The sequence below is a fragment of the Zalophus californianus genome, chromosome 2, assembly GCF_009762305.2.
Source record: "Zalophus californianus isolate mZalCal1 chromosome 2, mZalCal1.pri.v2, whole genome shotgun sequence".
Lineage (NCBI taxonomy): Eukaryota > Metazoa > Chordata > Mammalia > Carnivora > Otariidae > Zalophus > Zalophus californianus.
Window position 1 is genome coordinate 173,901,633 of NC_045596.1, and position 20,579 is coordinate 173,922,211.

A 20,579-nucleotide genomic window follows, 5' to 3' on the forward strand; every position below is an offset into this window, starting at 1 on the left:
GCCTGCCAGTCAAGCCAATCTCTATAAAACAAAAAGAGCCATTTCTAGGGGAAAGCAGGCAGCTACATACTGGCCTGCATACCGGCATGTAATTCTGCAGGGGTGCCCCACTGGCTGGGAGGCAATGTCTCCCTTCACTCAACAATAATAGATTCTAGGACCACTGTCATTTCCCATCTTACCAAATGTCCTTCAAAAAGCCTTATAGGACACAGCTTCTACCTTGTTAACAAAAAATTATGGGAATATTCAAATTTTAAAATTAACTTGTAGCCATATGACATTAGGCAGTGGATGAGATTTTAATTAAAACTGTAATGTAAATTTTACTCACGATATATTACAGATATGGTCTGTCAGTCTAGTCCTCACTGCTATGTAATGCCCAGTTATGATGATACAATCCATTTATAGTCTGAGAGTACAGTAGGTGGAAAAAACTTGGGTTGAATGAATGAATTCACCAAGTTTATTGAACACAAATTAAGTGTCCAGCAATGTATTAGAAGACGTGAAAAGCAAAACTAAAGGTGCCCAAAACATTGAAATTTCTCTTGAGGAGTTTCCAAACGAGTGAGAAAACAAGAAAAGACCATGAAAAATTCAAAATACCTACATGAAAAAGTATAGGTGAACAAGGCTACATAGGACTACAAATATATGTGTTAAGAAGATTCTATAACTGTTTAATGGGTACTGAGTTCTTTTTGCAGGGAGGGATGATGAAAATGTTCTGGAATGGGATCTTGGTGATGGTTGCACAATGTTGTGAATATACTAAAAACCACCGAATCGTATACTTTAAAAAGGTGAATCTTAGGGTATGTGAGTTATAGTGCAGTAAAGAAATAAAAAATAAATTTACAAAAAGTTTTACAAGATAAAGAAGAAGATTCTAGAAAGATAGCACATTCAGATCTGAGAGGGGTTAATCAGAGAACTTTTCAATGAAGGAGGAGAGATTTCCACTGATTCCTGAAAGCAAGAAGGTATAGCTGGAAAGCATAAGACTAATATTCATGGAAAGGAAAGACAAAATATTCAAGAGACCCTGTTGCTTTTTGCTTACCATTGTAGCTCCAGTAAGGAACACAGTATCTGTTACTTAATTATTCAATAAATGTCGAAGGAATGACTGATGGTCAATAAGTGTTTGTTGAATAAATGAATAAGTAAGCAACAAATTCTACTAACTAGTGGATACCAGAATTCATCTACAAGATTGTTGGGAAACCCAGGTACTGGTTCTAAGAATATACGCAGAAAGGGAAGGCTGTCAGTGAAGCTGGCTTCCGGCTAAAAAACTAGAGACTTTGACCTACAAGTACAAAGGCAAGGGAGTAAGTTGAAATAGCATGGGTAAATAACGTAAGGGGTGGGGGAGGTCAAAATCTGGCAACAGGTGCCACCCACTATGTAATTCCCAGTGCTACCCTGACCTGCTGTTTTGCTTTCTGCCAGGGCAGCTGATGCTGTTGGACCGAGCACAAGTGGTGTTTACACCAGAGGAGACCATCTGGAAACGCAATCAGAGACCTGAGCCTCGGGGGATTATTGGACCCAGCCAAGCATGAAAAGAAGATTTGTGCCCAGAGCTCTTTGGTTCTGTCATGACCTTAGCTCCATGAAGCCATAATTTTGACCCTTTAATGTAACTAAATCAACTACAGTTACTTTTGCAGGCGCCAGCTCAGTCAATTGTCATCAAAGGCAGGAGTTATACTGAAACAGGTAACAAAGCAACAAAAAGCCATGGTTATTTTGTGAAGATGAACTCTCATCATCAATTATTGACCAGAGTAGTTTTTGTCATGGAAATTCGGTAGAACATATGAAGTAGATAATGTCATAAATATGCATCATAGACAATGTAGTCACATTGGAATTGTATCAAAAAATACCTGCAGGAGTCTTCCCAAATACCCAAGAATTCAAAGAAAATTTGGACTTCCCTGGCCTTACCAGCTCTCTGACAATGGATTTGGCAGAAGCAGGCTTCACAGGCTCAAATCATTTTACGCTTAAACTATTTTATATTCTTCAGTTTTTAAAATTAAATTTCTTGCTGCCCACAGATTCCTTTGGGACATCACCTAATTTCTTTAAACCCTAAACTAAGGCTAATTTCCTGGCCAGATCCTATGGATACAAGGCTATGTCCTCAGTATGCTAAAATGTAGACCAGCTTATGCAGAAAGAGGTCTATAGAGCTGACCACAAACACTGTTTCCTTGGGAATGGATACATGATTGTGTGTAATGAAGCAACAAAAGCCACCCTATCAAAGCAAACAGTCAAATAAAGTGAAAAGGGAAGAAGTAAAAGAAAAAATGGAAGCAGAAATAATTTATCTTTTTGCTGAATGAAATCTGCCTAGGAAGGATACCTAAGTGTCACCAAAGAAAAATGATATTTATGATAGCTGGCATTCAAATACAATTTCTTGGTAGTTCATCACCTAAAAATCATGCTAGAGAAACTCAGCCTTTTATGTAAAGAATTTTAAGGATGCTGCTGTGTTTATCTTGTCCAGCTGGTGATGCAAAAGATTTACTATTATTCACTCATTAAAATTCATACCAAACTCCATGTTATTTTGTAAAGAGAAAGAAGATCACCTCAAAGAAGAAAAATACAGGCCCATTTTCTCCCAGTGACTGTGGGAGACCATATGGAAAGTCTTACTCAAATGGCCATTACTCTTCCATGACATGTGGCTTTGCATAATTGAAGCAGATAGAACCAAGACTGCCCAGGTATCAGGGACAACTACCCCACACTTTTCTTATTTTCAAGTAAAATACCTGTAACACTAAAAACACTGAAACTGCTCTATAGCACTGCTTTGTTCACTAGCAAGATACTTAAATTACAAAAGCAATTATTTCCATAAAAAAATATAAATTCCCACTTTCTACTGTGATTCTCCGAACCAGGAGAAACAAAACATAATTCTTGCACAGAGCCAGCAAATCCACAGGCCAATGGCTTCTGTGGCTCCGTGTCACCTAGCTTTGAGGTCACTCACTGTCTGCTGCAGCTGGTGAACATTTTTCCTTCCAGTGTGTTTCTAAAATTATCCTATTTAGAGGGTGTATTAAGATTAGGTTTAGCATCATGTAACTGGGGGGAAAAAACCTAACTTAAACATGATTGACATTTTTTCATATGAACTGAGTCCAGGAAGAGGTGGTCTAGGGCTAAAATGGGACCTATACATCATCAGGGACCCAAGCCCCTTCCATCGTCCTACTTCCCTCTCAGGGCTACCACATGGCCCAAAACAGTCACTGAAGATCCACCTAAATGGATGTAATAACCAGACAGCTATATCAGGCCAGAAGGAGAAAAGGTGGAAAGGTAAACCATGCCCCTTCCAGTTAGATCTGCTCCCTTGGCGAGATGTCCCTGAAGACCGAGAGAAACATCCTACCCGGAGCTTACTGAGCTGAGTCGCAGGGTTTTACCCAGCTATAAGAATAGGCAGCTTAGCCTTTTATCCCAAGTGGCAGTGCACAGCTCAAAGGGGGAATTCTATTTCTACGGAAAACACAAAGTAGAGATAGTGAGAGAGAAGCATCATTCTATGGTTCTGTGTCACAGAGGGTGCCTCTAAATGTAGGGATGATAGCCACAGACTAACTTGAATTTCAAAAATGCATGATATAAGTGGACTTGCCCTCCAAGATGCTGACTCGCTCTCTCCCTCCACCCCCTCTGTGTATGTGTGTATGTCTGATCTCTTCTTTTTCTGCTTCTTACCTTTCTGTGACAGTTTCTTTCCGTCTTTTCCACTCTGTGCCTTAGTTTCTTCACCCAGAAGATGGGGATAACAATAACACCAACCTCAGGTTGTTGTGAGGATAGATTAATATATAGTGTTAAATATTTTTTTAATTTCTCTGCTCAGCTACTCTCCCTTCTCTGTTCTTCCTATCCATTTCCATCTCCCTTATACTAGCAGCTAGAAGAAAATAAGTGGGGAATATTGGGGAAAAAATCATTTGTTGTATGCATTAACAGTTTGCATCCTGGTTATTAATTTTTAAATCAAGTGATTTTTATCTCTGTGGGTGCACTTAATAAAAATAATAAACATAAAATATACAGTATAAGTAAATGTAATTTTTTCCTCTCGTGTGGTTAAGTGTTTTGTTTTTCTTCTGTGCATCACTGACCCTCAGTAAAAAATATTTATGTGAGGTAGACGGGGATCTTTAAAAAATCAATCTCCCCAGTGTTCATATATGGTGTGTGCATGTGGGTGTACTGAAACTCACTGCTAGCCCAACAACCACCTGATGCTAATATTTAGCTAGTGATATCCTTTCTTTGCCCCTTATTGAACATAATTCCCCTTCATTAATTATTTTGTTAATAAAAGCAATTCACTTTACACGTATCTGTAGAAACAGATAAATTAACCATCTCTTAATAAAATATCCAAAGGGAATCAGGAAATAAGCCATGTAAAGCCACTTTTTTTGTTTTAAACTGCTAGAATTTTTTTTTGAGATTTTAATTTATTTGACAGAGCAAGACAGAGAGAGCACAAGCAGGGGGAGTGGCAGAGGGAGAGGGAGAAGCAGGCGCTAAGCAGGGAGCCCGATGTGGAGCTTGATCCCAGGAGCATGATCTCGGATCATGACTTGAGTCGAAGGCAGCAGCTTAACCGACTGAGCCACCCAGGCGCCCCTAAACTGCTAGAATTTATTGATCGTGACCTACCTAGCAGTAGGGGCCATTGATATAATGCATCTGCCACAGATACAAAGAGAACCACTTCCACATCTGATCTAGAAAAGCCATTTGGAAATGGTAAAAGTTATTTTCAGCATATTTATTCTGCCCTTACAAACCCTGTCAGGAACTCAAAGCAGTTTCTGCCACCTTTCTAAGCCCAGAAGTAAAAGAGAAACCACTAAAACTCTTACAGCTACACAAACGAAGCACACAGTGTGTTGTATGGACCAACATCTCTGGAGTTAGATGTTGTATTCAGAGATTCTGCCTTCTCCAGGTTGTAGGTCTTTAAATTATTCCATTTTTTTGAGCCTCTTTTCCCCAGTTGAAAATAGGAATAAGCCACCACATGAAGATTTTCAAGAACATTAAATATAAAATAAGTGAAAATTCCTAGCCCAAATTGCAATAATGAGAAATTATTTTTCTTTGCATCAGTAGAAAGTACAATGATGGCATATATTTGGTCATTATGTTATAGCTATCAAAGCACTATGACAGTTTTGTTTTGTTTTGTTGTATTTCATATTTTGTTTTAGTTTTGGGTTTTTTTGAGGTTTTTGGGGGGTTAGTTATATTTTACTTATTGTGGACAATGATGTTTCCTTAAGTCCAAAGATATGTGTCAAAATCTGCTCTAAATTTTTCCAATATCAATACACTTCCAATTATTGAACTGACTTGACAAGATGTTAAGTATGCCATAAGACTAACAATGGTGAAATTAGTTTAAAACAAACCAAATTTTTCAATAAAAGTTCCACCAAATAAAACAATGTAGTATTCAGGCTCCCACTCAGTTACAGTTCATGCAATTTTATTATAATAAAATTGAATTTTTAATGAATTGAGTGGGACACCCCTTAAATTTTCTATAACCAAAATTTTCTTGGTTTGGGGGTAGCATTAGCAGTAAACAGCAAGATGCCTATAGCAGACTGTTAATTAGGTCAAGGATCAGTATGGGGTTACTGATTTAAAAGAGACCCTGCCAATACATCCTTATCCTGCTGATATTGTTTTGGAGGAAGCAATCAGTCACTTGGTGCTAAAGCTATAAAAGAAAAAAAAAGGGGGGGAACAAGCATTTAAGCAAATGTAAACAAAACTGACATGAAAATACCTTTGGTCATAATTGTTCAAAAGGGTTTCATCTTTCCTGGTTGTCAGAGACTCTATATTTATTTGCTTCTGTATCTTTTTTGCAATTGTTCACTTTAAAATGTCAGGGCTAATATTTGTAGCCACATCAATTCATAAAACATGGCCCCCCTCTGTTGGCTTCTTGGGTACCAAGGAAAATATTGACAGTAAAACCTTGCCTGAGATTGCTACTAAAAATAAACTTCATAAATTTCTCATGCCATTGTTATTTGTCTCCTGAGACTGTTTCTATTTGCAAAACAAGACACCTTCTTCTAATGCATCTGCATATGAAACCAAAACCTAGACTTCCAAAATAGAAGTATGGGAACAAGAATTAAGAACGCTGAGCTTGTTTTTGGTTCCTATATTATTATTTCGTGTCCACGAAGCCAGGGCCTGCCTTTTACTTTCAGTGCCAACCTATTACATAAAATGAACTAAAAATCACATTGCCTTTCAGAAATCTCTAATATGATTGGGAGGATCAAGGTTGTTTCGGTATGACTGTTCACAAATACTCACTGCTGCTCCCTGGGGAAGAATTCCATTTCCTCAACCTATAGATGTCAAGTATTGGGGTTTTCTGTTTTGTTTTTTTCCATTGGACTTGTTTAGATCAACAGGAGTTGAGCAGAAGTGACACATGTCACTTCTCGGTAGAAGCTTCGGGACTCACAGTGGCTATCTCTTCCTCCCATAAGACCAGCAGTTTTTTAAGACAGCCAGACTTGGTCTCAGAGTGAAGTTCACAAGGGGCAAAGCTCCAGATGATGCACATAGGATTCAGAGAATCCTTTATTTGTGCAAGCCACTGAGATGTGAGGGACATTTGTTACCTCAACATTTCCTGGCCTATCAAAACGTACACATAATTAAGGAAAATATGGGTTCCCTATTAAAGTAATGCATTCATGTACTGTTTTCCACTTACCTATGTGAACTTGGGCAACTTTCTTAACTCTCTTGGATTCCTCATCTGTCAAATGGGGGTACCCACCTAACCAGCTTTCTTACAAGGAGTCAGTGAAGCAACACATACTGCCTAGTTTTAGTTAAGCTCAATAAAGTTTAACTCTTATTAAATAAGGGCTCTATAATAGTCTCTTTTAACAGAGATGTGTTAATATCCTCTCCAAAGACCTCACCTAGAAAAAAACAATAAAATAAAAAATAGAATCAAAATCACTCCACAGAAAAGCCAGGGAACTCTTTTATCAAGTGATCCCAAAGGTTCTGTTAGCAAAAAATCTAATCTTCTTTATTCTGATCTAAATAAATATATTATGGTCTCCAAAGCTAAAAATAACAGAAATAATTGATCACTTTGTATGCTAATATTTTAACTTATCCATATGTCTAAGTCTCTAAGATTTTCTGCCTGTTCGTAGGTCATGTTTCTGTGAGGCCACCTTCACCCTCCTTGGGGGCCTAGGGCCTCAAGAGTTGTAGGTTGAAGTCCCAGGGCCTTTTCCTTCCTTAGGAGCACTTTATGCCCCCAACTTTCATTGCCTCCTTCTACATCCAGACTTCCCTTCATGTATCAATAAATTAAACTTATGAGCCAATTTGAGTTGATGGGTTACTGGCATTTAGCTTCCTTCCTGGGGTCCTCCCAGTTCCACTAACTCTCTTCATGCCCATGACTAACCACAGTGGTGTCACATCTAGAACAGGGAAGTGAGAGGAGGGGTAGGTACCTCACCTGAGGAGCCTCCAAACTACAACATAGGTCTATTGGTATAGTCATCTCTCTAAACACTCATCAAAATGAGAACGTGTTGATTATAGAAAGAAATGTATTTGAGCATCCATATAAAGAAAATCAAATGTAAATTCAATAATTGCTCTTAGTTCTCTTAAGAGGGAGTTCTGATGAGTTATACCCAATTAGAGTTCAGGTAAATGTTTGAGATGATATTCTCTTACACAGGAAAGTTGCTTGGGAATATTTTAGATGATCATAATCTAGTTCTAACTTTTCTTAACACGTCCAATCAGAGGCTTGAAAGAATATATTATGCCCCAAATCCCATTAAAACTAATGAAAATTCCCTTCTATCGGTCAGTGGAAATGGAGCTTCACATTGGTCAAATACAAGTATACACTGCATATTTACAAAAGAAAAGTGGAACTTTTTTTTAACTTGGAATAAATATGAAAAAGCAGCTCAGACTGGGAGACAGGATAGCACACATAAGTCAAGTTTCTAATTTTAGATGCACTTCAAAACAATGATTCCCACAACCCCTCTTAACAAACATCCTTTTGACATTGTAAAGACTTTAAGAAAAGTGAGAATTCATGCTTCCTAGTTTCTAACACATAAAAATGACATAAGTGTATTTGGATTCCCGCTGAGTATTTTTTCAAGTACATCAGACTCATCACGCTACCCCCTGAAAAACCTGACAAACATTGCATTTTCCCTGCAAGTAGAGAATCAGACAAGTATTAAAAAAGTGAAACCATTGTGGGCATTAATTTAGAAAACTGCCAAAAAGAACTAAGGTTCCAAAATGCTCCCACTAAATTGGCATGTGCCTAACAAATGTCTTTCTAATGCTTCTTTAGCTGTCTTTAAAAATAAGATAACCAAAAAAAGATCTTAAACTCCACCACAGACATTACTCCACCATAGTGGGAGTAGAATTATTTAGGGATTGCTAATAGCCATGATGCTTATAATTCCATGACAGTTATCAGAAATAATGAGAATCTGGCTCTTATTCCAGAGACTGGAGGTAAAGAGTTAGCTTTGGCATGCAATTACACAGTGCATCTTTTACCTGATAACTAAAGCATTAAGGACTTGAGAATCACAAGCGTATTACAAAGATATAATAAACCAATCACACTGGAATAGGGAGGGCACTTAAATATTTGTTACACCACCACATACTACTCTTGTCTCACATTGACCTTGATTTTGCTTTTAGAAGGCCTAATAACTACTTGTATATCCAGACAATATGAACTAGAATCTATGTTGTAAGAAAAGTTACACCAAATATAAAAATCCCAAATGACTTGGGGTATTCATGTCTTGTGTCTAATCTTTAAACTTACAGACTTATTTTTTCTCATAAAATGTATACATTTTCCATCACTAACTGGTTTAGGTAACTTCCAATTGCTCATAATTCAAGTTCACGAGTTCGATCCCTACCAACCACTTCTAAAACATTACATAATACTGAAGCCGGTACCATTTGTTGAGAGACAATTCTCGGTGATGATTTTCACATTTTTGTATGATGTAGGGTTTCTCAGCAAAGAGTATTGGCAAGTTTGACTGAAGGATGATTGAATGGCAAATATGCCTTGGAAGTTAGAGATAGTAAATTTTTCTGGAAAGATTTAGAGATGTCTTTTCTCTGTAGCTATTTGCCCATGAAATAAAACCAAAAGACATCTTTCCACTCTCCCCCAGAGTCATTTGCTTGCATTAGAGAGTAAGTCTTTCTCTCTGCGGAGGTAAGGAAGGGCAAATGTGGCAGCTTCCCGATGTAAGCACCAAGCATTATAATGTTAGGATTCCTCTCATGTGGTACTGCAATGCTGCACGTGTAGATGGATATCTGGCCCTCATCATAAAATCCCATAGGGACTGGGGCTTGGGAAAGTAGGACTAAGATGTTCTGTGGGTAATAAACAATCTCCTCCATGATCCAGAGATCTCATATTTCCCAATAGCATATGGCAATGTATATAAACTCAAACACCATTCATCACACAAAGGAAGTATCACTTGTGACTCCTAAATGCATCCCCGCCTTCCGGCACAGTTATCTTGAAAGCACAGTTGATTGGGCACGTTGCAGAGAACTGGTTAAGAGGAGGATAAAGATAAGAAATAGGAATATAGAAATAAGAAATAACAAGTGGAACTGTGAGGATTTAATATGATCTTGAATTTGTTTCCTGTGTGCTTTATTATTATCTAATAATCCTGTAATTTAAACCCTTTATCATGTGAACAGTTAAGAGGCTAATGAGGAAATGTCAGCTTCTGTGAGGCTAGGTTGAGCTGTTACATTTTCAGAGGAAAGAAATTTGTTCTGATCACTTAATTTATTATCTTTTCCTTTTTCTTAATGAACCATTACTAAGATTTGAAAAAAAAAAATAGGAAGGAAATTGTCCATTGTATAGGGTGAAGTTTCTCATTCATAACTCACTGTCAAATTCAGGATCTAACAAATATATAGGAAGTTGAAAATAGGAACAATTTGCTAAAATATGGGCAAAGAAGTTACTTTCATTGGGAGCGTCTGGCCAGTAATAAATGCAAAGTGAGAATTATCTGAAATATACACTATTTTAAACAAAAAGCACAAAGCACATATCCAAAATTAGATGGACAGGCCATGCTGTATCATTGAGCTCCCATACTGAGCCTAGGAGTTCAACTACTTTTTTAAAAAAAGATGTTACAACACATTTTTAGGAATATCTAATAGATTTTATTTTGTTTTTATTTATTTTTTTAAAGATTATTTATTTATTTATTTGACAGAGACAGAGACAGCGAGAGAGGGAACACAAGCAGGGCGAGTGGGAGAGGGAGAAGCAGTCTCCCCGCTGAGCAAGGAGCCCGATGTGGGGCTCGATCCCAGGAGCCTGGGATCATGACCTGAGCCGAAGGCAGACGCTTAATGACTGAGCCACCCAGGTGCCCTGATTTTATTTTGTTTTTAAATCATCACAGAATTCCTCACAAAAATTTTAGGAACATACAGACTATACAGTAGCAGATAAAATGTTAGGGTATTGTTTTCCTCACATAGTAGGTACACAGAACCACAAAATCTGACAGAAAAAGGCTTAAAATATAAAAATATAAAAATTGTTTTAAATGAATCCAGATTGAAACATGTCAAAAATTCATCCCGATTTAACTTGACCCAGCACCTGGCTATAAATATGTACTAATTAGTGAATTACAAAGCCGACATTGAGTGCTCTTCCTCAATGTCATGGGTAGACTTCAGAAATTTATATAAGTTGACCTTAATCTTTCTTTACTTTTATTTTTCCTTTTTTTTTATTTGAGACAGACTTGATTAATACCTTTCTAGTAGCATCCACGGGAATTAGTTATTTGCAGGCACAAAAGCAGTAACAGCAAAATCAGTGTTGTTCCAAAAGATCAGTACTCTCCCTCAAAAAATATTTCAACCTAATGTGTAGAAGTAGGTCCAATGAAATTGATTAAAAATATTAAATATTATTTGTGCATAAGGGTGATTCTCTAAGGAATGAATACACAAGACTTAGAATTTAAGTGTTCTCTGTTATCTTACAAAAGGAATTTCAGATGATGAGACTGATGTTAAAGTAAATGAGCTTATACAAATTTAAAACATGTCAAATTTACATACAATGTTAAAAGGAACAACTTTTGCAGGGTGCATAGTGTTTTTTGTTTGTATTAGGAAAATAGCTCCATTTTTCATCACAAGCCTCAGTTCTGAGAAAGTTTAAACAAAGAATGAAGAATCAAATGGAATGAGGGATATTCCTAGCTCTAATACATTGCACATTGATTTCTTTTAAGGAAAGAAAAATGCAAATATAGAGAAGATTTTCTAATCTATCTAACAGCATGTTTTCCCCTCATTCAAATGCAAATGCTCTCCGTATGTTCTGACTTTGCACTTGTAATAAATATTATGAGACATAGCTTAAGTGACCCTACCAGTGGGCCTGATTGATTAATTTCAGAAGCTAGGAGAAAAGCAAGAGCCTGTAGCAGAGCACTTCTGATCCTCCGTAACTGGTCATGTCAGTAGAGCGCCTCTGGTCCATCACTCAGTGACTGACTCCCCTTTGGACTTCCAGAACAAGGCCCAGCACTCCATCATAGGCCTTCGTGAGATAGCGGAGAATGACAGTGGGGGACAAAAGGCCTGTTCCAAGGCGAGAAGTGCTGAAGTGCTAGAGAGAACATTCTTGGATGTCCCCAACGCAGAATCCCTCCCACAGTTGTCTTGTTATTTTGTTCAACATTTGCCAAGTTCTTTAGGTCTTGGGGAAGCTCTGTCTGCTTTGATAGAGACTTTATGCAAGAACTGCCCAGAGGTACATCATGCCAAAAGATATAACCATTTGACTAACAGCTCGTACAGAATATTTTCTAATAAGGGAGAGTCCGATTTTATATCTAGTGTTTTTTCACAGAAAAGAATTTCAAATATATGTATAGCTTATCTTCTGCCTTTTGGAACTTCATTTACATAACATTTAAATCAATCGCAGGTGAATAAAAATAAAATATGAATTTTTATAGATGTCAGGAAGAATGTCAATGAAACACTTAACAGGGCTTTATGTTGAGAGAAGAGGAGGCAAAGGCATTCATTTGGCATTGCTTCTAAGGATGTCATAGTAGAACAGCACAAGCCTCAGAGGTAAAATGGAGCCAGAAGACCTAAATTCTAGTCCTGATTCTCCTCCTTATTAGCTGACTCAGTTTGGGAAAATCATTTAAACTTCCTGAAACTGAGATTTTTTTTTAAATATTTTATTTATTTGAGAGAGAGACAGAGAGAGTGAGAGAGAACATGAGTAGGGTGAGGGGCAGAGGGAGCAGACTCCCTGGTGAGCAGGGAGTCCAATGCGGGGCTCGATCTGCAGACTCCGGGATCATAACCTGTGCCAGAGGCAGATGCTTAACCAACTGAGCCACCCAGTGGTTTCAGGTGCCCCTAAAACTTAGATTTTTAATACCCACACCTTGTCTAGTTCACAAAGTAAGGATCCAAGGATGTGCTCCAGATTACTTTTTTTAAAACTTTTAGAGAATGATACAAATGTAAAACATGTCAGGACAGCTTGGTCAGGGTTATAATTTAATACAAACTCCTACATTTTTAAGTTTTTTAAAAGTTGAGACCTTCTCTATTTTCCTAGAGGTACTTAATAAGGGGAGGAAAGACAGGGGGAATTACAGGGATTTAATCTTAATATCTAAGTAATAGTTATGCTGGAATTCAGGTAACTTAGATGTGACTGAGGACCACTGGGTGGTCACTCAAAGGAAGAACGAGTAGAGATAAACAAGCATGACACAGAAAAATGAGCCAGGGCTAAGGACAAGAGGTTCCCTTGGCAGAGGGACACATCTCTGGCCCAGGTTCAGGTGCTCATGACTAAGGCGAGGGAAAAGGGGCTATATAATTACAGATAAAACCTAATGATGGTTCTTTACTAAACACAAACCGCCCCTGGCACTGTGGCTCCAAAGGTACCAGGAAGTGGCCTTAGTGCATCAAAACCAAACCTGTACCTTTTTTGCAGACGTCACAACCAGAACAAGCGCATTGGTGTCCAAATCCAGGATATCGAAATCCTCCACAGCCGATGTGAAAATGAGAATCCAGGACAGGAAAGAGGAAAATGGCATTTTTTTTTTTAAAATCTGGGGGTCCAGGAATAATTTGAGAGAAGAGACTTACAGCAGGTACTGTTTGGGTAGGAGCGGAGCCAGAAAAATTGGCTCTCTTAACTACTGTAGCCTGACTTTTACTCTCATGTAAATGGGCTTTAAGAAATGTTGCCAATAAACAGAAACATTAAATAGAGAAGAAACATTTGGCAAACACAGTACATATGTGCCCAAAAGGTATTATTTTTTAATTATAAGTGTAAACACAGCCAGTGCTACATAGAAGCATATATTATTCCTAATAAATATTCAAAGTAACTTTTAACAAAATATTTTATGATGAATTTACTGATCTGACTCTAAAAGCTAATATTTAATGAACACATACTATGTGCCAAACACTGTGCTAAATGCTTTCATATGAGGCGCCCCTGGGTGGCTCAGTCGGTTAAGCGTCCAGCTCTTGACTTTTGGCTGAGGTCATAATCTCAGGTTCGTGCGATCGAGCCCCTCAGCATGGAGTCTGCTTCTTTCCCTTTCTCACTACTCTTCCCCCTGCTCAACTTCTCTTTCTCTCTCTCAAATAAATAAATAAATCTTTAAATGCTTTCACATGGATTATATTATTTAGCTCTCCCAACAAATCTACAAAGTGCTTTCATCCTCCCAGTAACGCTATTTCACAGTTGAATAACTGGGGCCTGGAGAACTTCAGTGACTTTGCCAAGGTCAAAACAGCCAGTGAAGGAGCCCAGGGATGAAGAGTAGTAGCAGTCTGACTCACGCAGCCCACCAGAATGAACACATGGCAGGCTTGACTCCGTCCGTGCAGCTACGGGGCGAAGACAACCAGTCAGTAAGGTCTGCAATATTGCTGTGCCAGAAACATATCCACAGCTAGAACAAGTCCACGGATGCTAGAGGCCATGTGCATGCCAGGTGTATTCCGTGCCATATTTATTGGCTCCAGCCACATTTTGCAATTTGCATCTAAATAAAACTCTGTGAGGCTAAAAACATTATTCTTGGAATAAGATCTGAGTACAAAATCCCAAACTTGGCTTTTTAACCAGTATGTAAACTTTGGGAAGTGACAAGCCCTCTGAAACTGTTCATTAACGTACAAAAGGGGAGATGAGGAGTAATGATGATCATTCATTTGAGGAACTGTTGTAAGATTTACATGAAATAATAGGGCTGACGTAGTTAGGAAAATCCCAGCAGCGTAGTCAGGGATAAAAGTGGCAACACACTCTTTCATCATGTACAGCTGTTTCTTGTCAGAAAATAAAAATCGTGTAATACCAAGTGACTTAGAGCACTCACTGCAAAATAAAAAGTGTTCTATACTGTTTTCATGTAATAGATAGCCTCTAATTCTTATCAAGAACTGGCAATGCTCATACTTGTTTATATACAAAATATAATATTAACAACAAACAAATGACAAATATGTATAGAAGTAATCAAAATATAAATGACAACATGAAGTATAGCTATGCGGGGCAGCTGTGGGCAGCAGAAAGTAAAAAGAACTTGGAAAAGGAAACGATGGGTTCAGATCTTTTTCATTTTCTTGCTTCAGTCTTATCAATAGAGTTTACATGAGCTGACCTCAACGGTCCAGTCCAAATTTGAAAACAATCATGCAATTCTATTAATTTTCAAGTATTTTTGATGATTAGAGTAGTTGGACCCATGGATGAATAGATCACTGCTACACCCAATTTAGTGACAAATTTCAATCTCTTAATGTCTCGATTTCATTCTACTACCTTGCCGTGTTCTCTCCTCCTGAACCTGAACTGATAGTCTGAAGTAATGCAGTCCTCAAGAAGCAAGGTACCAGGAGTAAGAAAGAACAGAAAAAAGATAAAGGAGGGAGGGAAAAGGGGAGAGAGGAGAAGAGAGAGGAGGGAAGGGAAGGGAGGAAGGGAAGGGTGAGTGGGAGGAAAGGAGGGAGGGAGGGAAGGAGAAAATAGTCTGGAAACTCCACAAATTGACTAATCAGGTTTCAGAGCAAGAAATGATCAATAAGGGGCACCTGCGTGGCTCAGTTAAGTGACTTCAGCATATGTCATAAGCTCAGGGTCCTGAGATCAAGCCCGGCGTTATGCTCTGTGCTCAGCGGGGAGTCTGCTTCTCCCTCTCCCCCTCTCTCTGTCCTTCCCCCCACTCATGCTCTCTCTCTCAAATAAATAAATAAAATCTTAAATGATCACTAAGCTGCCCCTAGAAATCCCTACTGGAAGACCACTCTAGTACAGCAGTTCACCAACGGTCATCCCCAGACCATCAGCATCGCCCGAAAATTGTTAGCAGTACGGATTCTCAGCCTCCACCTAGACTTAGTATATCAGAAACTCTAAAGGTGGAGCCCAGCAATTTGTGTTTTAAAAAGTCCTCCAGGTGACCTTCATGCACACTAACCCCTAAAACTGTGTTCATTTTTGCTTTTCTAATGAATTCCAAGATCAAGCTTTTTAAACATTTGCAATCTTCAATACTCCATATTTAAGCAACTAATCCTACATTCTATCAAGGTTCAAAAATATCCTATAATCCATTCTAAAGCTTGAAATTTCACAGCTGTTATATATGGGGAGTATGTGATACTCTAAGCTCCCACATAATCTATTTCTATCTAGGAAGTCATGAAACAATTTTAGATTTCAAAGTAGCAGAAATGACCAGAGCTTAGAGAAATAGCTGTAGGGGTAGAAGGATATGAGATCTTGCTAACACACAGTTTGAGGTACTTATTAATATATAGATAATATGGCAAGAAAAACAGGCAATCAGTAGGACTATCTAGCAGTCTAATTAAGGTGTATGTCATCTCAATACTAAGAACATTTATAGCTCTTTTGTTAAATTGCAAAAGTTTCTTGGTAAACTTCACTCTCAAACCTATTCCAAAGATAATACTCCGATCAGGGGCATCAGGCACATTTCTTACATACTATAAAATATAAGAAGGAATAGAACAAATACTATAAAATAAAAACAGTGATTAAGAGATGGAGCTCTAGCTACATTTAGTAAACGACAAAAGCAAAACAGAAAACCAAAAGCAAGCAGTAGAGCCAAATTAGATAGAATTTAAGTGACAGACTGAACATACACATCTATCTCCTCTCCCAAATCTCACTGAAATTAGGAAAAACCGTATTTTAGAATAAGTTCATGACACCATTGTTGGAAAATTGTTATCTATCAGTAGATAAGAAATTTGGAAAAAAACTAACAACAATCCTTAAAGCAGATAAGATTAACCAATGAAGAAACAGAGGAAATCAAAACCCAAATTTATGTAGGCGAAATCTACTATAAGAAAGATCAAACCTCCTTAAAGAAACTCTAGATAAAGCTCTACAAGAAACACCCCACTGTCAGAGTCAACCAATCCACAGACTCAAGAAGCAGGATAATTATGCTTCTCAATACTCAATAACCAGGATAATTATGAAAGGACCACGGTATGAACAGCTGGTGGAGTTTGATGCCTTCTCCCATGCCTTTGTTTATTCTGTGACTAGCAGCCACAGTATTCATCACTAGAATAAAGTCCTGAAACCCACTTTCTAAATAAAGTTAACCATCTGCCTCGGGAAGGCTCCTAGCCAGAATAGAGAGAGAGCTTGAGACAGAATAGAGCTTGAGACATTCAGAATCTCCTAAAGACAACAGAGGAGAAATAAAGAGAATTATCTGATGCCATCACTCACAGGAAAACAAAACCTTCATGCAATCCTTAGATACACTGCCTCATGCAACAAGTATTTCCTCCACACCTACTAGATAACAAACATGATACAGCATCCCTGGAGATACCCTGATGAAGGAGTGGTCAAGTTACCAACCTAGTCATGTTTCCATTCTGGTGAGGAAGAACAAAAACAAACAAACCTATACTGATCACTAGGCAGTGTTATGTGCTATGAAAAAACAAAAAACAAAAAACAAAAAATAACAACAGGGAAGGGAAAGGAGAATATGAATGATAATGGATGATAATTACATAAGCAGTAATTCTTTTCTTTGGTGTGAGACCCAATTAAAGCAATACCTAAAGAAAGAGCTGGAGGCTGAGGAAAGAAAGTACAAAAGCCCTGATGTGGGAACTTACCTTCTAAAAACAAGAAGGCCGGTATGACCAGAACACAGGGGTCAAGGACAAAAATGATAAATAAAGTCAGAGAAGTAAACAGGAGATTGACAATGTAAGACCATTCTGGTTAGGCTACAGAGTTTGGATTTTACTGTCAGTGTATTAGAAAGCCACTAGAAAGGTGGCTTGTTATTTTACATATATATATGTGCATATATGTATGTTAGATATATCTTGTTGTGTTAGTTTGCAGGAAGTAATGTGACTTATGTTCTAAAAGATTCTCTGAGGCTGCTGAGGAGTTAATAAATACAGTGCAAAGAATGGAAGTCGGGAGACCATATTGGAGTCCATTGCACTAAAAGAGGTGAAAGATGACAGTGACCTGGATCAGGGATGTAACTGGGGAATGGGGAGAGGGAGTCAGTCGGATACCTTGTCTGAAGGTAGAGGTAGAGGTGAGAGAACTGCCCCTGCACTGGAAGGATACAAGGATGAATCCGAGGTTGGCATGAGCAGTAGGGTGAACAGTATCATCATCTGCAATATGGGGGTTCTAGGAAGGAAGCGAACCTGCCCTGCGACAGGAGTTCAGTTTGGGGTCTGTCCTGACCTGAGGCCTATTAGACATTTGAGTTGAAAGTACTGAGGAGGCAGTTGGATTCATGAAACTGAAGTTAAAGCCAGAAGTGGTGGATGGAGAGTTCTGACTCCAGAAAATTACAACAAAGAGCACTGAGGTTAAAAAAGGAGAACATTTAGGTACTCCCAAACCCAGAAGGCATGCTTTTTGTACACATCACCTGGCTAAATCTCCTGCCTTTTCTCTTCAATCACAAGAGGCAGATGCATAAATAGGAATATTAAAAGAATAAAAACAAAGTGCTATTTAGACACTTAATGACAAATATAAACAGAAAACCAAATATCAACAAATACACAAGGAATAATAACAGCAAGAAAGTGAGGCAAGCAAACATATTATTTAGAATAGGCTAATTGTTAAAACACATAACATAAAACTATTAATGGCTTAGTAAAGTTTATTTTTCACATATATTACAGTCAGTTGCAGGCTGGTAGGAGGTAAGATAGAAAGGGAGATTTTGTCCACAGTCATTCAGAGATCCAGTATCCTACATCCAGCAGCTCTGCCAACCTGTATGACTCAGAGTCTTCCACTGGATTCTTTGTATCCTGCCAGCAATCAAGTGATGAGAACATGGAGAAGGCACACTGTCTCTTCTTCACATCCTCCCTGGAGAGTATTTTAGGAGCAAGGCCCAGAAATGGTATAAATGACTTTTCACTCATTTTACTGGCTAAAATCCAGTATGGTCTATTTAACTACAGGGGGGGCTGAAGTAAAAGTGAAATGGGGTTTCAAGACGCATGACTTATCTCTGCCACACCAACCCAACAACAGAAAAAAACAGCTCTCAAAAAAACCAAAAGAAGTAGAAGAAAATTCTGAAATTGAAATAATTATCTTAAGGGATTCAATAAGATCCCACATCCATAGGAAAAAGTGGTCGGTATAAAAAAGAAAAAAAGAAAGGTTAAAAATATAATCACTCTAGGGGTGCCTCAGTCAGTTTAGCATCTGACTTCAGCTCAGGTCATGATCTCGGGGTCCTGAGATTGACCCCTGTGTCAGACTCTGTACTCAGTGGGAGTCTGCTGCTCCCTTTCCCTCTGTGCTTTCTCAAGTAAACTTAAAAAAAAATCTTTAAAAAAACATATAATCACTCTAAAAATAAAATAAAATTATAAATAGGGTAATTAGTAGATAGTGACTGGTAAAGACTTCATGAGCTACAATTTTGGTCCTTGAGGTTGTCCCAGATTATAGAACAAATAGTAGTTGAAGAGTACAAAAAAAAAGTTAATATACACAGAGGATGGGAACAGGAATTTCAACATGTGTCTATTAAGATACTAACATGTACAAAATGGACTGGATGAGAGGAGATAATCAAGAGAACAGGTATATTTTCAAGCTGAAGGAAAAGGCATACATCTTTAGATTGAAAATTCCCCTTGAGCACAGAAGACTAACACAACCTTCCCTTAGATATACTGTGATTAAATCTCAGAACTCCAAGAATGAGCAAATTTCTGAGGGTTTTAGAGGGGAGGGGGTCGGGGGATGGGTTAGCCTGGTGATGGGTATTAAGGAGGGCATGTATTGAATGGAACACTGGGTGTTATATGCAAACAATGAATCATGGAACACTACATCAAAAACTAATGATGTAATGTATAGTGACTAACATAACATAATAAAATTCAATTAAAAAACGCAAATATTTAAATATTTCAGGGATAAAAACAGGTACTTAACAAATAAGTGGGAATTAGAATTAGATTGCTATTGATATCCCATCTCTAAGGCTATGTGCTAAAACAAATGTCTTCACAGGACCATTGAGAAACATTTAAATTTTTTAAATTCTAAACCTATCAAACTATCATTCAAATATAAAGACAAAGATATTTTTGCATATCTAATTGGTCATAAATTTAATAACTATAGGCACTTCCTGAAAAATTATTCACCAAAACAAAACAAAAATAAAAATAACTCAAGAAAGACATGTGCAACATGAAACAGCAAGAAGCAAAGAAAACAGATGATTTATGTTCACACCTAAAAAGTATCTGTTGCAAAATTTGAAAATGGCAATCCAGATGTAATACCCAGTTATTTATAAGAAGATGATGTAGAAAGGGAAAGTATTCTAAGGATTAAGCTTTGTGCAAGGTAAAGTATTAGTATTGACTAATTATGTCCAGACATTGATATAAAATGTGAATACATGTTTTCCAAAGCTTTAAGGGTTACAACTGGAAAATAATAACAGGAAGTGAATTTTGAAATTGAGTAAAGGAAAAAAGATGGAACAACAACAACACAAAGATCTTAATTTAAGGAAAAAAAGGGAAAAAATGATAGTGTGAAAAACATGAGGGAAAACCAGGAAAAAAGCATAAAAATTTTAAAAATAAACTAAGAGGGAAAGAATAAATATAACCATTAGGAATTACAACAAACATCAATGGGCTAAATTATCTACTAAATTTATTATAACTTAAAAATTAGATTCTTTAAAAATCCTAAGACTGAGTAGTAAGATGGAAGGAAGCAATAGGCTTTTTGCAAGACAAACAACTGAAACTAAATACAAGAT

At 37.6% G+C, this 20,579-nt stretch overlaps 1 protein-coding gene across 2 annotated transcripts in view; it reads right to left on the reverse strand.

Moving 5' to 3' along the window:
* NRG1 (neuregulin 1) overlaps window positions 1–20,579 on the reverse strand; it is a 1,094,991-nt gene that overhangs the window by 868,108 nt on the left and 206,304 nt on the right. The window lies entirely within an intron of this gene.